At 44.5% G+C, this 14,633-nt stretch overlaps 1 long non-coding RNA gene and 1 pseudogene across 1 annotated transcript; both read left to right on the forward strand.

The window, feature by feature from the left end:
* Nucleotides 1–844: 844 nt before the first annotated feature.
* On the forward strand, nucleotides 845–9,182 carry LOC112269806 (annotated as a pseudogene).
* Nucleotides 9,183–12,232: 3,050 nt separating this feature from the next.
* LOC106866847 lies at nucleotides 12,233–14,235 on the forward strand. Its single transcript, XR_001407867.2, has 2 exons — nucleotides 12,233–12,863; nucleotides 13,785–14,235. It is a non-coding gene; the product is annotated as an uncharacterized LOC106866847 (long non-coding RNA).
* The last annotated feature ends 398 nt before the right edge of the window (nucleotides 14,236–14,633 follow it).

Consider the following 14,633-nt stretch of genomic DNA (forward strand, 5'->3'; position numbering starts at 1 on the left):
TCTGAAAAAAAAATCTGTTCTAAGGGCGTTCTATTTTCTGCATCTTTTCTCTAAAACAAAACTCTGTTCTTGACTTCTTGGTAGTGCTTGGCTTCGGGGATCGCGAGGCCGACCATGATGAAGTTCTCTAAGCAGCTGGGCCAGGGTTCTGATCCGTCAGAGGTACGTAGTGCCTCATCAGGTCCTTCTTTTTCTTTAATTTGCCACTTGGTTTAATTTCTGTTTGGCGTAGTTGGACGATTTCGCAGCCAAAATGGAAGAAGTGAAGGTGCTGTATGCCCGTATCATCAATGCGGCGGGACTGCCTGAAGGAGAGGAGCTTGCACAGGCAGTGACGGAGCCAGAAACCGGACAACGATAGTGCTAAGATGGGACTAATGATGCTATACTCGTAGATTTTACATACTGATGAACTAAATACTTGATGAATCCTCTTGTGAGCATCCTTGCCACGGTAGCACCGGGCCTGGCTCCGCCCCTGTGCACAGGGCAGGCTCCAACGTCTGGCTGAAAAATTGGAGGGCTTGCTGCTCCAGGTGGTGGGCCGCCTCAATCCTGCGCCGGGCTCTGATCTCTACATGGTAAACCGACCGCATATGTTCTTCGGCCTTAAATTCATTCTTGGGCTTCTTTGGACCGAAAATTGACCTTTCTTAATCCCACACAGGCCCTGTGGATCACGGCCGTCAAGTTCGCTGGGGTGACCGTGTCGGCCCGGGCCAAGTGCGCGCTGTGGGGTTTCGCCAACTCGCTCTACACCGAGCTAGACGTCCTTCGCAGCGTCGTCTCTTCCACCACCGACCGTCCTCTGCCGTGCAAGAGAGCTGACTTGGACTTCGGACACATGGAGATTGCTGATCCGGAGGTATCTAGATTTGGGTCTTTTTCTCCCTTCCCATGCATCGTTGCATCAAAATCAAGTTGCTTTTTTAGTGTTTTTTTTTTTCTAATATGCTTGCTGTTCTCGCAATTTCCTTAGGTGGCTCTTCTGGCACTGCTCGGGACACACCTTGCCATGGTCCAGGTTGACATCGAAGCCTTGATGGAGTAGACAGGGTATGGGGTCCGTAGAATCCTCGAGTTTCCTTTTCTTGCTTGTGATCCCGCCGCGCCGAGGACGCGTCCTCCAGTCTTAACGGATATTGGTGTCGTCATCATGTTCTGTTTTTGAGTTCGTTTTCTGCAAACGCCGCCGGGGACGCGTCCTCCCATCTGATGTTATAGATTCTGAAACTGAACGGTACCATTTGCTGCAATGTTAGTTAATTTTGTCATCTTATTATCGGAAGATTGTATCAGAAATATATTGTGCCTTGGCTGCTTGGCGTCATGGACAGCGTGCAGGCAATGCAATTTCACATTAGACTTTGCATATACAACTTCATGATCTGGGTTTTTTAATTGTTTGGTTATTTCCAGTTGAACTTGTGTTTTAGACCCTGTTTAAGAGAATAGGATGACCCTGTTTTATGAGTAAAACTAGCTATGCTGAAAACGGTATATGAGCGCTCTTGCTTATTCATCTTAACGAAGTTTGACAGCATTTCTACTGCAGCAGCAGCCTCACCTCTTTGCCACATGCCTTCTTTATTTGGGTCAGCAAAGTACATTAATTTTCATTTTCGGTTGCGCTGTTGCCTTCACATCAAATTGCTTAGAAAAAAACAAATTACAACGAACGAGAGATCGCCCAGGCACATGTTTGGATGTTAATTTCTTTCCTCACCAACATTAGACAACTAAGAAGCGACCAAAAACTTCGCCAAAAATTTAGCTAGCCATTTCGCATGGCAAGCTTGAGCCCGAACCAAGCATATATTTCAACCAAGCAAAGATATCTTGGCAGAAAAGATTTATGATGACTGGATAAAGGATCTCAACAGGAACATGAACATAGACTGGTTCTCACAACACAGTATAGCAAAGGAGCACCTCATGATCCAGTTACATAACATCATAATCCAGTACAAAACTCAACTGTCAACTTGTGATCAACAAAAAAGACAGCAGATAATGCTGGTTTGACTCTCTAATACAGCTTTTGCTACCAGCTACAAAGGAAATACAGTTCACTACTCTTCCTTGATGGCGCCCTTATCACTCACGTAGATACCTTCCAAGAACTTCCTGGTATCCTTCTTCACATGACATTTCTGTTCCAAGTAGAAAAGGAAACCAAATGAATCATGATGCGAGGTAATCAAACAATACAACAACTGACAGTTCATGCTGCGCATTTTAACAACTCATACAGAACAAAAGGAGGTTCACAATTCAAAGGCTAGACAGTTTATGTTGTGCATTTTAAGGTAGTACAAACGACAGTGATGCAACGATTCTCACCTGGTCAATCAGAGTAGCAGATCGAGAGACAAGCTCAATGTCATTTGCCATCAAGGACTAGCTCATCGCCTCATCCTTGACGTTCTCAGAACGCAAGATCGTCACACCGTCAAGCATGTCAACTTTACACACATACTCACAGAAAGTAAGAATGTTTCATAGCGAAAATTATTAGGAGTGCTTTTGTCAATTTTGCTCATTTGTGGCGCTTTATTTTCAGTTATGCAGTGAGCTTAGAAAGGAGACACTGGAGTTTGCACGTGAGTTACCCAATCTATTCCGATAGATCACTTCTTGGTGTTTTCAAATGATGTGCTGGGTAAAGTAAGAAAAAGGATATAAAGAGCTTGTGATTTTCTCTTGGACAATACTAGGGGGTGATCGTGCACTATTAGGCCCCTCACGGTGCACACCGGTATATGGTAAGTCTCTTCTGTCCTTTTCTAAAATGGAATACATTATCCCCCGCCGCCTCCTTGATTTCAAGGCGTGCTTCCAGCCTAGTACATCGTGCGGCCGTGCGGTCTCCTCCCGCCAACTCTTGTGTCGCCAGGCTGTAGAAAGTGGGGGAACAAAAGTTGCCCCTTCATGCAAGCAAAAAAGGAAGGCCAAAAGCAAAAACAATTATTAGGCAAAGCCCACAAAACATTTTCTACACTTTTAAATCAGCTTTGTACAGGTTGCTGTGGCAACTCTTTTCTTCAAAATGCATCAACACGGACAGTACAGTAGGGCAGTTTAATAAACCTTCTAATGCGGGTTTCAACAAGGACAATGCCTCCTCCAGTTTCAAAGAGTAGCAAATCTGCTTCGTACAGGTTAGATGGTTCCTCCAGAGGACCCAGATCCATGCTAAAGTCAACTGCACGAGGACAACCTCTAGTTTCTACTACACGTATACACTCTTCAGGAAGATCTCCATGCTTGACCAATAATTTTCCATCTTCTTTTGTGAATATATCATTTGTAACCTGCACACAAAAAAGAGCAAAGAAAGATGAGTTTGAAAGGTATAATGTAATTCTAGAATACATGTTAGAGACTATTAGTTGTCTGTTTTGCAGAAAAAAATTCATAAGAATTGACAAACAGGTTCCAAGTTTTGCTTTGAGTTTAACTATCGTAAGTTTGGCTAGTGAGAACCTGGTTAAGTCTCTTGTCTCCTTTCCAAAAAAACCTTGCCCTTTATCCAAGCAAAATGAAGCAACTCTGCTTGCTTTTTCTTTCTTTATCCCCTCCACGATCCCATCTTCTTCTCCATCGTCCCCAACTGACCTTCTGGACGTCATGATTCCCTACTTCGTAGCAATAAAGGTTGCTTAAGGGATTGTGCGAGCAATCAAAAGGTCCTCAAACCACCCAGTTATAATGGTATTTGAGCATAGCACTTCTCTAGTGATCACTTTTGCTGATCAAAGTTGCCTGGGGCTTTGTAGAAATCAAAAGAAGGTACAGTACATAAAACCTAATCAAAGTTGCTTTTGGGTACATTTTGCCTTCCAAAACCGGTAGAAATCACATTAACAGAGATCCATGCCCCCACAAAAATTGCTTATCTAACAATAAAAAATGAGAAACACCCAGTAGATCCTCCTGGTAGTCATGGTTGCCAGAGAGAAAATTGTGGCAAGAGAAGGTGCAAAAAGTAGCACGCTGCTATAGCCCTGTGTTGGACACCTGATAGCTACATAAAACACAGAAAAGAAAAAAAAAATACAATTAGGTGCACTATATTGCAAAAGGTGCACTATACAAAAAACACATAAAAGAAAAGCATAAAAAGCACTTAGGTGTGTTTAGCGTTACCGATTCTACAAGTATGTTGCCCAAAAACAAAAAAGAGAAAACACATGCACGCTCTAGCCATATGATTACTCAGGTGAATGTTTTATCCCCACTGTTGCTTTGTTCTTTGCGAGAAAAGACCCACTAAACACACATAATTCTTTTGTTCCCTAATATCAACATTTGATCTTGTCGCAGTCAAACCTTCTGGTTTGTTGCTTTAATGTTACTTACTTTCACTTTGGCACTTCCATGTCTAAAAAAAGCATGCTTCCTGAGGAAATAGAACCCGAACAACATGCTTTACTTAAAGGCAGCTCCAAAAAAAAGGAGAAGAGAAACGATTAAACAGACAAATTATGCTCCTTAGGAATGCAACTTGTAATTCAAAACTTAAGCTAGGATGCAACTTTTACTCCAGAAAAGGGCGATGAAAAAACAACTTAGTGTCAACTATAGAAATTATGCTTCTTAGGATATGCAACTTCTAAGTCAACATTTCAGCTATGGAAGCGTCTTTTATTCCAGAAAAGTTTGGTGAAGTAAAAAGAAACTTAGTGTCACCTATAAACTGAAATTATGCTTCTTATGAATGCGACTCCTAAGTCAATATTTAAGCTGAGAAGCAACTTTTACTCCAGAAAAGTTTGGTCAAGTAAATACAGCTTAGTGTTATAAACAGAAATTATGCTTCTTAGGAATGCAACTCCCAAGTCAAAATTTAAGCTTAGAAGCAAATTTTATTCAATAAAAGTTTGGTGAAATAAAAAAGCAACTTAGTGACAACATAAACTGAAATTATACCTCTTAGGAATACAACTTCTAAGTCAAAATTTAAGCTGAGAAGCAACTTTTACACCACAAAAGTTGGGTGATGTAAATGCAACTTAGTGTCACATAAACGCAAATTATGCTTTCTTAGGGATGCAGCTACTAAAGTCAAATTAAGCTAGGGAAGCGACTTTCGGTCCGAGAAAGTTTGTTGTAGCAGCTTAGTACCTACCAGCGCTGTAATTATGCTAGGATGCACCTACCGAACTCAAAATTAAGCTGATTAGGTCTTACTGCTAGGGAGAAAACTCATAGAAAATTGCGTGAAAATTTGCTTAGATTGGGGCAATTGTGGGAAGGATTTGAGAGGATATAACCTTGATAACCTGACAGAACAGTAGATGCGTCCCTCCGTGCTTAACTTGTTCATCGTCCTCAATGCCCCCGCCCTGGTCTATGCGCCCCGCTGTGCCTAGATTCAACAACCAAAATCGCCTTCATGCAGCCCACCTGTGCAATTTCTTCAGCACCCCTCCCTTCTATTGTAGTTGACAAACCCTAAATCATAGGAAATCAAAAGTTAATCACCCCTAAAATCACCCCCTAAATGCCCCAATTGCTACATATTTTAAAAAATGCTGCATGCCAGAGTTGGAATCTGGGGTAGGCAAAAAAATGGAGATGCTTCTAGTAGCCATATTTTTCACAGCAAGGACAGGTGTTACACATTTAATGGAAAAAATAACATATATTATGGGTAATCTAAACTGTCAGCTATAAGCAAACCAAAAGCAACTATGAACCGTCGACTACAAAACAAAAAGAGTAGCCTGAAACTTACAGAAAAATACAAGCACTACTTCATGCATAAGTTGTTTTAAAAAATAAAATTCCATAGACTTCTTTGCTACAGAAACACACATGTTGGAGGTGATTGTTTTGTCCCCCAATACTTTGTCTTAGGCAAAAGGGCCAAAACACTGAACAGTTTGAATCTATCAGTCCCCCCCCCCCCCCTTCATAATACTAAAAAAAAGCAAGTAGGGTAAAAATTAATCAAAACTATGAAAAATGTAGGGAACAAACTAATGTAAATGTGTAGATGAAAGAAAGTTCTAGTAGTAAAATTGCTAGCAACTGAATAGTCAAGTTTAGCCAAGAAAAATAGTCTGGTCTACCTATGCGCACCTTGCCTCAGGTGATTTATTTCAAGAAGTAGTCTTCACCTAGAACTGCTTCAGACCCTGCAGATTAGCTATGCTTCTATACCCTGTTCCCGGGTGAGCACTGACTCAATCAATTTTCTGGTTTCTCTTGCCTCCACTACCAGTACTAGTTTTCTGCCTCCTGGCTCCAGCAGTGTTTCTACTTAAGAGAAGTAGAGGAAGAGAACAAGAGACTTGTCTTGGCCAGAACACTAGCTTCGATGATGGCCAGAGGCTTCTATTTGCCTGAGTTATTTATAGCTGCAGCATAGTCACTCTATAATGAGCAAATAATACCAAAGGGGGGTAGTTTCGGTTGTAAGGTAAAAGCACATCCTACACGATGATTTGTCTGATCGATGCATATTAGAGGGTAAAACACAACTCCTAATCAGTAAAATGTGAACACTGAAAGCAAAATCCTACTACACAATGCAACACGGGATTTTAGGTACAGAAGCATGGCCCTTCAGGCCAATTTAATGAGAAATTTAACACATGCTAATATAGTGAAATTACCCCCTGTACGAGATCAACAAGCCCCACCAGATAAGCATTACTGAGCTTGTTTCGAACAACATGACAAACTTACGAATCACATAGCTATCAGCCCATGGAAACATCTGCTGCAGCACCACCAAAGCCTAGAACACGACGTGCTTGAATTGGGGGCTAATGTTTTGCAGAGGAAATCAGGGGCAAAAAATAGGGGAAATAGGAGATCTAACCATGGGGAAAAGCTCGCAAAAACAGATGGCTCGATGCCCTGACCCCGTGGTTGATGTGCCCCGCCGAGTTCCTCACGGTCAGCAGAGCCGGATTCAACGATGCAGTCACCTTAGCATAGCCCTCACGACCTCCCCCTGCGACATGCAGGAGGTCCCGTGCCCTATGGCCTTGCTGGTAAAACTCGCGCGGTGGCGAAATCAACCAGCAAAACTCGGGCAAAACAACACGTTGACGCTGATGCCGCCCCTCCCTGCACTGCCTATGACCACGCCGCTTATCCGATGCTGCCCTTAATCCAAAATATTACAGCAAGTCAACTATCATGGCAATACCAGCCTGACACCCACGAAAAGCAACTTGTTAGGAGCTCTGTAAACATTGAACCTATCGAAAATTGGAGAACACTAGTCCCCAGAATAAAAGCAACTTGTTAGGAGCTCTGTAATCATGGAACCTATCGAAAATTGAAGAACACTAGTCCTTAGCAGAAAAGCAACTTATAAAATCACTAAAATCATTCATCAGTCAACCCCCCTCCCCCCCGCCATGAACTAAACACACTGGTCCTAATATATAGCAAAAAAAAAATGCCTAACAAAATAACCAGAGAAAGCATATCCTAATCCTACACTTGACGCAGTAAGTTGCAAGCAGAACATACAGGTACAATTGCTTAAGCACCCCCTGAATGCAGCTAAAAACCATGGGACTAAAAATTGCTTACCAACATACAACATATATGACTAGTACAGCAGATACATAGCGGTGGGCCTCCACATCTAAACCCAGGACTAATCAATCGGGCAAACACACAGGGGGTCAGTGAAAACTCAAACACAAACACATGCAGTAGCACGGGGCCGGGCAAAAACGCAGCCGGAACGATGGCGAACTGCAAAATCGACGGCATCACTAACACAACCCCACTAATGCTGCGAATTCAACAACTCAAGCGTAGATGCGCGTTGGGAGGTGGGAGTAGAAGGACGAGAGAACTAACCGAAAGCAGGGTCAAATCGATGAGCTAGATGCGCTCGTCGAGCTCGTTCCGCCCAGGCGTCGTGGATGCGAAGGCCGCGCTCGAATCACTAGCGGATCCTTGACCGCGAACACTGGATCTACGCGCCCCCCGACGTGCAGATGCCCCCGGCCTCGCCCACCACCAACAAAACCTGTGGGCTGCGGCTAGCCGTGGGGGTGTTCGACGGCGCGGCGAGAAATAGACAGCGAGTTGGGGCTCCTCGTCGACCACGCTCCCTGCCCACTCATGCCCCTATTCTCCGTTCTCCATCAACCCGCCCCGCCGAGAACCACACCGCACAGAAAAATCGCCGGAGAGAAGAGAAAATGACGGAGGCGGAGAGATTTCTGGAGAAATGAGAAGGTGAAAAGGAGGGGATAGCTATCAAACACAGGGACGGGTGGGGCCACCTCGGGGCGTCGTGGAGGGTGGACCAGATGGACTTTGTCCTAAATCCATCGGACGGCTGCACGTCGGCAGGAGAAAACGAGAGACGCGGAACTGTGCGCGCGCGACGAGCACTTGAACTGTGCGTGTGCGACGAGCACAAAAAGTGCATAAGCACTTTCGAGCAATTAGGTTTTCTCTTAATGGACTATTATTGTTTATGGTCAATTTAAAGGTGAAAATTTGGAAAAGGAGCAACGAATCTCAGAGCTGAGGAATCAGGTTCAGTAATCAGTACCATTCACCTCCATCTCAAGTTCTCGGCAACTAGTCATGCTATTCTTTATTTAATTCGGTCATTAAAAATAATAAATTTCATTTCAACCAAAACCATAAGAAAACCTAGGCAAAATTCGTACCGTGTGGATTATTTGCCCAGGTTTCTTATAATGTTTTCTGCACTTCATATTTTCTCTGAAACTGTAGCTGTATCTGTGATTTGTGCAGTGCACTATAATCAGAACTACAGAACTGGCTGATGCTGAGGACAGGCTGGCCGACTTGGAAAGACAAAAAAGGACGAGATAATGAAGTCCTACTCTCCTGCCGCACTCGTTGACAAGCCGCAAAGTGAGTGCTTTGAACAACTGCACCTCCAAGTTCCCCGTGTTGTGTATGGTTCCTTGGAAGGCAGCACCTGAAGTCTTGCTATTTCTCACACAAACCGATCGCTGACATGCTCACACTTTGCCTTGGTGCCTTTTGCTGTTGGTCAGGTCCAATGGTGAAGCTGGACGAGGAGTCTGAGGAGCTGCACCAGAAGTTCCTGGAGAAGGACATGGACCTGGCTTCCTACCTTTGTGCACAAGTACAAGAAGCTCCGCGCTGCCCATCACAAATGCGCGCTGCTCCATCTCTCTGGCAAGGCCTCACTTTGCTGATGCTGTCTGCCGTGGTTGTATCCCGTAACTTCCTCGTTCTACGTTACCGTGGATGTGTCTGGCCGACGTGCCCTGTGCTTACTGGTTGCATGCATGTATAGTTACATTGGTCGATGCCGAGTGCAGAATTAATAAGACCATGGTCTTCTTTTATGTTTACCCACAAAACACTCCATTTGTGCAGACAAGATGACGTGCGTAATTTATATACTCCCTCCAGACTATCGGCATGCACAGGGGCGGAGGAGAAAGGAAGGCGAAACTATCGGCACTGGGCCAAGCAACGCTACAGGAGCAAGAGCAACAGAAGAGAAAGAGAGGCGAGTCGAATCCGGCATTTCAAATTCATGATTTTGTGGACTGTTATGGTTCGAATTGAGGCAAAGTGTTCACCAATTTTGTAATGAAATAAATGTCCAAGATTGACACCTTCATATTGACTTCCAGTGCCAAATTTCCATTAGAGAAAAAAAACTGTTTAAAACGACCATCCGAAGCAAGGAAAAAAAAGTCATCGCAAGGAAAAAAGTTAACTTTTCGCTTTGATACGTTCAATGTGTCATGGCAAATGATCAAAAAAAAATTGTGATGGTGCTAGATAAAGTCAGAATCCGGTGATATGTTTCAGCAAAAGCCACAAAATAACGGTGATAAATTTCTCATTTACAAATGTGACATACTTTACCCCAAAATTAGTCTGGTTTCAACACGTCAGACTCACTGTTTGCAGTGACATGACAAGTCCCTATGCAAAGCGTAATTTGACGAGGAGGAAAATGCACTAACAGTCCCTGTACTTGGGCACGCGGCTCGTTTTAGTCCCTCAACTCAGGATTTGCATATTTTAATCCCTAAACTTGGCTTAAGCGCTCACCGAACTGATTGCGTGTGAATTCAACGCCACATCGGACGGTCAATCCCGCCAGCGTGGACACGGAGGCGCCCGTCTGGGCGACTATTTTGCAGTAACCCCCTCCTTTCTTTTCTTAATGTCTAGGTCGTGTTTTTCCATTTTCCCCTCCCATCCCTCACCTAAAAGACCCCGACGCGGAGAAGAAAAGAAAAAGGGAGTAAAGGGAGGCGACGTCAAGGTCGTCGGCTTGGTTGTCGGCGATCGGTTGCGCCGGAGAGCGATTTTGGCGCTAAGAATCACCTCTGGACCCACATCGCGACGCCGCTAGACGGTGTGGAGCCCCTGCAATGGCTCCAACACGGCTACTCGTCGCCCCTCTATGGTGAGTGCATCTTTCTCTCTCTGTGCGCATGCGATGTGGAACAATTTAGCCTTATTTCTATGCAATCCAGCCGGTCCATGAGGTAGATTGTTGATGGAGACTCGATTTTGTGGGTTAGGGTTTTGTGAGCGAAATTGGGGTTTTGAGTGTTGCTTAAAGTAGTTCAATTTTGAATGTTTCTGTAGGTGAAGACATCGTTGAGATCTGGCATGGTAGTTTTTTCATAGGCAGTGAGGTTAATCAAGCATATGTAGGTGACAAGAGTGTTTGGTTTGATTACTGTGAAGCAGAGACATGGTCTCTTGTCTGGATTGAAAGTTTGGTTACAGAGATTGGGCACGAGGCTGCTGGTAGAGTAAAAATGTATTGGTGTTTGCCTGGGAAAATACTTGGGGATGGACTTCCGTTTATATGGCAAGATTCTCATACAATTGAGATGACAAACATGGTGAATACAGGACATAGGTACTTAGTGTTGTTCTTTTTTGTCTGTTATCTTTAGGTACAATACAATTGGAATTTGCTATCTTTATATGTTTCAGTTAGGGGTGCAATTTGCAAAAGGAAGAAACACAAAGATGGAACTCCACATAGTTTCTGGGGGTTATGCGCAAAACAAACACTAGGCGGGAAACCTCCCGCGCTCTCTCCGTGGCATTGAATTCATGCGCGATCAGTTTAGTGAGCGCTTAAGCCAAGTTTAGAGATTAAAAGATGCAAATTCTGAGTTGAGAGACTAAAGTGAGCCCCGCGCCCACTCTTCGACGAGCCGTTTTCCTCCGCAGTCCTTTGCACACAAACACGTTCACTCCCGGAACAATAGTCAATATACGAGACATGCGGGCCAGAAAAGAAACCAGCCCCAGTTGTCAGTTTCCTACTCGAAGCCGCCGCAGCAGGGGAAACCATCAGATCGGAACATCGAGTGCAAATGTCCATACTTACTGATACGAATCCCCGTTAAAGACGCGGCGAATAGATGCGGGCCGACCGTACGCTGGTTGATCACCGGCATACGACTGTACACGTACGACGCAATCCATTTATCAAACAATACTGCTAGCACAAATTAATAGAAAAGGCTTTTTTTTGGTCAAACAAAAGAGAAAAGCCTTTTCTTATACTAGCACCAACTGGGAGTTAGTATTACGTGATCCAACACGTGCTAACAGGGCCCGACTTTTTGAGAGAAAGCTTCTCCAAAAATGAAAAGCAAATGGCCCAAGGCCCGCTAGAGCAACCCTCAATCCCGAGCGAGCGAGAGCGAGCGCCGTCTAGTCATTTTCCCATCGCTAGCGAGCGCCGTCCCTCTCGCGCTCGGGTGTATCAGAATTCGGATCTAGCAGGAGGCGAATGGCTGGAGGAGGCGAGCCTGGTGGTGGTGGTGGCGGCGGCGGGGGCGGCGGTGGTGGGGGAGGGGAGGACCTGACGGGGTTGATGAGATCGCGCTGCGTGTGTGCGCTATCTGCCACAAGTCCTACAATGTCACGCAAGGGTGGATGGATCGCCACACCCACTAGGCCACGGTCGTTGTTTAAGGGCATTTCGTAGAGGCATAATTGTAGAATGCCCTAAAATATGAGTTTAGCAGGTCGCCTCAAATTATCAGTGATTCGGGGCACTTTAAGAAAATGCATTAAAAACTGAAAGAATTAAGGGCACTTTGAAGGGTAAGTGCCCCGATTTTTTTTATTTCTTTACGAAAAGCCCCTACAAGGTTTTAACTAAGCATCCCGGTCCTTCCACCTCTATTAACGCAGTACCTCATTTAACGGACCAGTACGTGCTGGAATCACGACACCACGCACCGCACAACTCGCCACCACGCGCCGCCGCCGCTGCCGCCTCACTCGCCGAGGAGCTCGCCCATCTCCTCCCCTCGCCGCCACGCGCCGCCGCCGCTCCCGTCCAGCGCCGAGGATCTCGGCCATCTCCTCCGCTCGCCGCCATGCGATGTTGTTGCCTCGCTCTCCCATCTCATCCGTTCGTCGTCATGCGCCGTCGCCGCCTCGCTCGCCGCCACGCAACGCTGCCGCCACGCTCGCCAGTCTCCGCCGCTCGCCCATGTATCAAAGCTAGTTAATCCTCCACGAAACCCTCCACAAAATGGCCAATCCAGTCTCGACTTCCCTTGATCTGGTGCAGCAGTCACGCGATGGGTGAAGCTGCGGGGGCGCGCGAGCAGGCTCTCCCTTCTTCGACCTTAACCGGTGCCCGAAACGACGCGTTGCACGGTCCAGGCGGGACTGGTACGAACATGCCCGTAGGCTGTTCGACCAAAGTTCTCACCGGCTCCTCTCTTCTCTTCGCCTAAGCCGACCGAGTGATTACGTCGATGGGGCCGCCGCCACGCAGGAGAGACCGGTTATCTCGAGGCTCATGAATCCGCAGTCCTTCCTCTCCCATCCCCGAGCAACAGTCATCCCCGACGAATCTGCTAAATCGGGTATGTTCGTCTCTGTCTTTTGCGATTGTATTGTTTGAATTGTTCGATTTGAAGTTGTCTTGTATAACTGAGAATGTGCGTTTGCACTGTAATTTTCTCATAAATTTGGTGTATATATGTTTGGATGCGACGAGTTTCATCTGCAGGCACTGTTTAGTTTGTTTATCTTGTGTTTCTGCGAGCTAGTTGGGTAGTAAAAATCATGGTGAAGGATTGGGTAAGAGCACCTAGATCGAGTGTTACATCTTGTGACAGACTTCGAAATTAGTTGGGTTGTAGAAATCATGGTCAAGGATTTGAAGTTGTACTCTGTACTCTGTAGCCTGTATAGTTAATTAATTAGTTGAGAATGCACAAATTTATCTGCTTGCAATTTAGTAATTGGGTCTGAAAAATGCAAATGTGAGTGAGATACTTAATGTACATATCTTGTAACCGAGTAACCGACAACAGTCAGGTCAGAGACACCTAATGAACGAATACTCAAATAAGGATAATGAAGAAATCTGGTTCTCTTTTAGTTTCAGAGATATGTGATATTCGATTCCTTAGCTAGTCTGTGTGTCATTCAAGTTTTAGTTATTTTAGAGAAGTTGCAGCTAGTTTAAAAAATGCACTGTATTGTTATACTAGGTAAAATTGGCAGTTGACTCAACAATGAATTTAGGTGATATTTGGAATATAATGAGCACATTTGTCATTACATACCTGAAGAAATTGCGTGGTCCATCATTAATTCATTACATAATCAATAGAGCATAGGGGAGCATACAGATGAAGTGTTTGTACTCTGGCAACGAAATATTTGGGGTGCTATATTGGGTTTCAATGGATAGCTACTGTAACGCCTAATAAAATTGACAAATGAGATTGCTAGCTAGCCAAGCTAGTTTCAGTTAGTTTAAGACTTGTTGGATGCAGGCGTGTTATCAGTGACATGGCTGCCAATTTGAGGTTTTATTCCAAGCCCAAACTCCTTAGTGAGAATGAAGATCCACAAATTGGAGATGACAAGCCAGCCAAGAGAAGGAGAACTGCCAGTACAACCACGAGGAAATCAAGTTTAAAAAAGGCTCACAAGCTAATGTTAAGGTGCAGAATTCACAAGTTGCAGCTATGTAATTGAGAGTAACAGTGAAATATTTTGATATTGTAGTTGATCTTGTTTTTCGTTTCTGCTGGTAGCAGTCTTTTTGTATTGTAGTTCCAATCTGAATTATTGAATCTGTTTGGGATGGAACTCGGGTAGTTTATAACTGTTTACAATACAATTGTGGATGATAATGTACTGTTGGGGCACACAATTTGAATACTACTACATGTGATATTTTGGGGGCAGGTTAATGAAGTGCGTCTATTTGTTTTAAGGGCAGATTTCAAAGTGTATCCAATTGGTTTTTAAGGTGCAGTTCAAAATTGCTTCTATTTGTTTTGGGGGCATATTTCATAGTGCATCAAAACTAAATTTAGGGCATTTTTGAAAAGTGCCCTGAATAGTATCAAATACATATTTGAAATGGTGCCTCCATTGTTAGGGGCACTTTTTCAAAATGCCCCAAATACTTTTAGAAACATGAGTAAATGCAGCACTATTTAAACTGCCCTTACAGGTTTTTGAGGCAATTTTTGTACATTCCAGGGCATTTTGAAGTGCCCCGGATCAACTACTCTGCTGTAGTGACCGTGACCTGCCGGCCGCACGGCTGAAGCATCAACAGATGAAGGACAGGAAGGCGTCAAAAGCCGCTTCGAACAAAGGGAGAAAAGGCT

This window comes from Brachypodium distachyon, chromosome 1 (assembly GCF_000005505.3).
Source record: "Brachypodium distachyon strain Bd21 chromosome 1, Brachypodium_distachyon_v3.0, whole genome shotgun sequence".
NCBI classification, from domain to species: Eukaryota; Viridiplantae; Streptophyta; class Magnoliopsida; order Poales; family Poaceae; genus Brachypodium; species Brachypodium distachyon.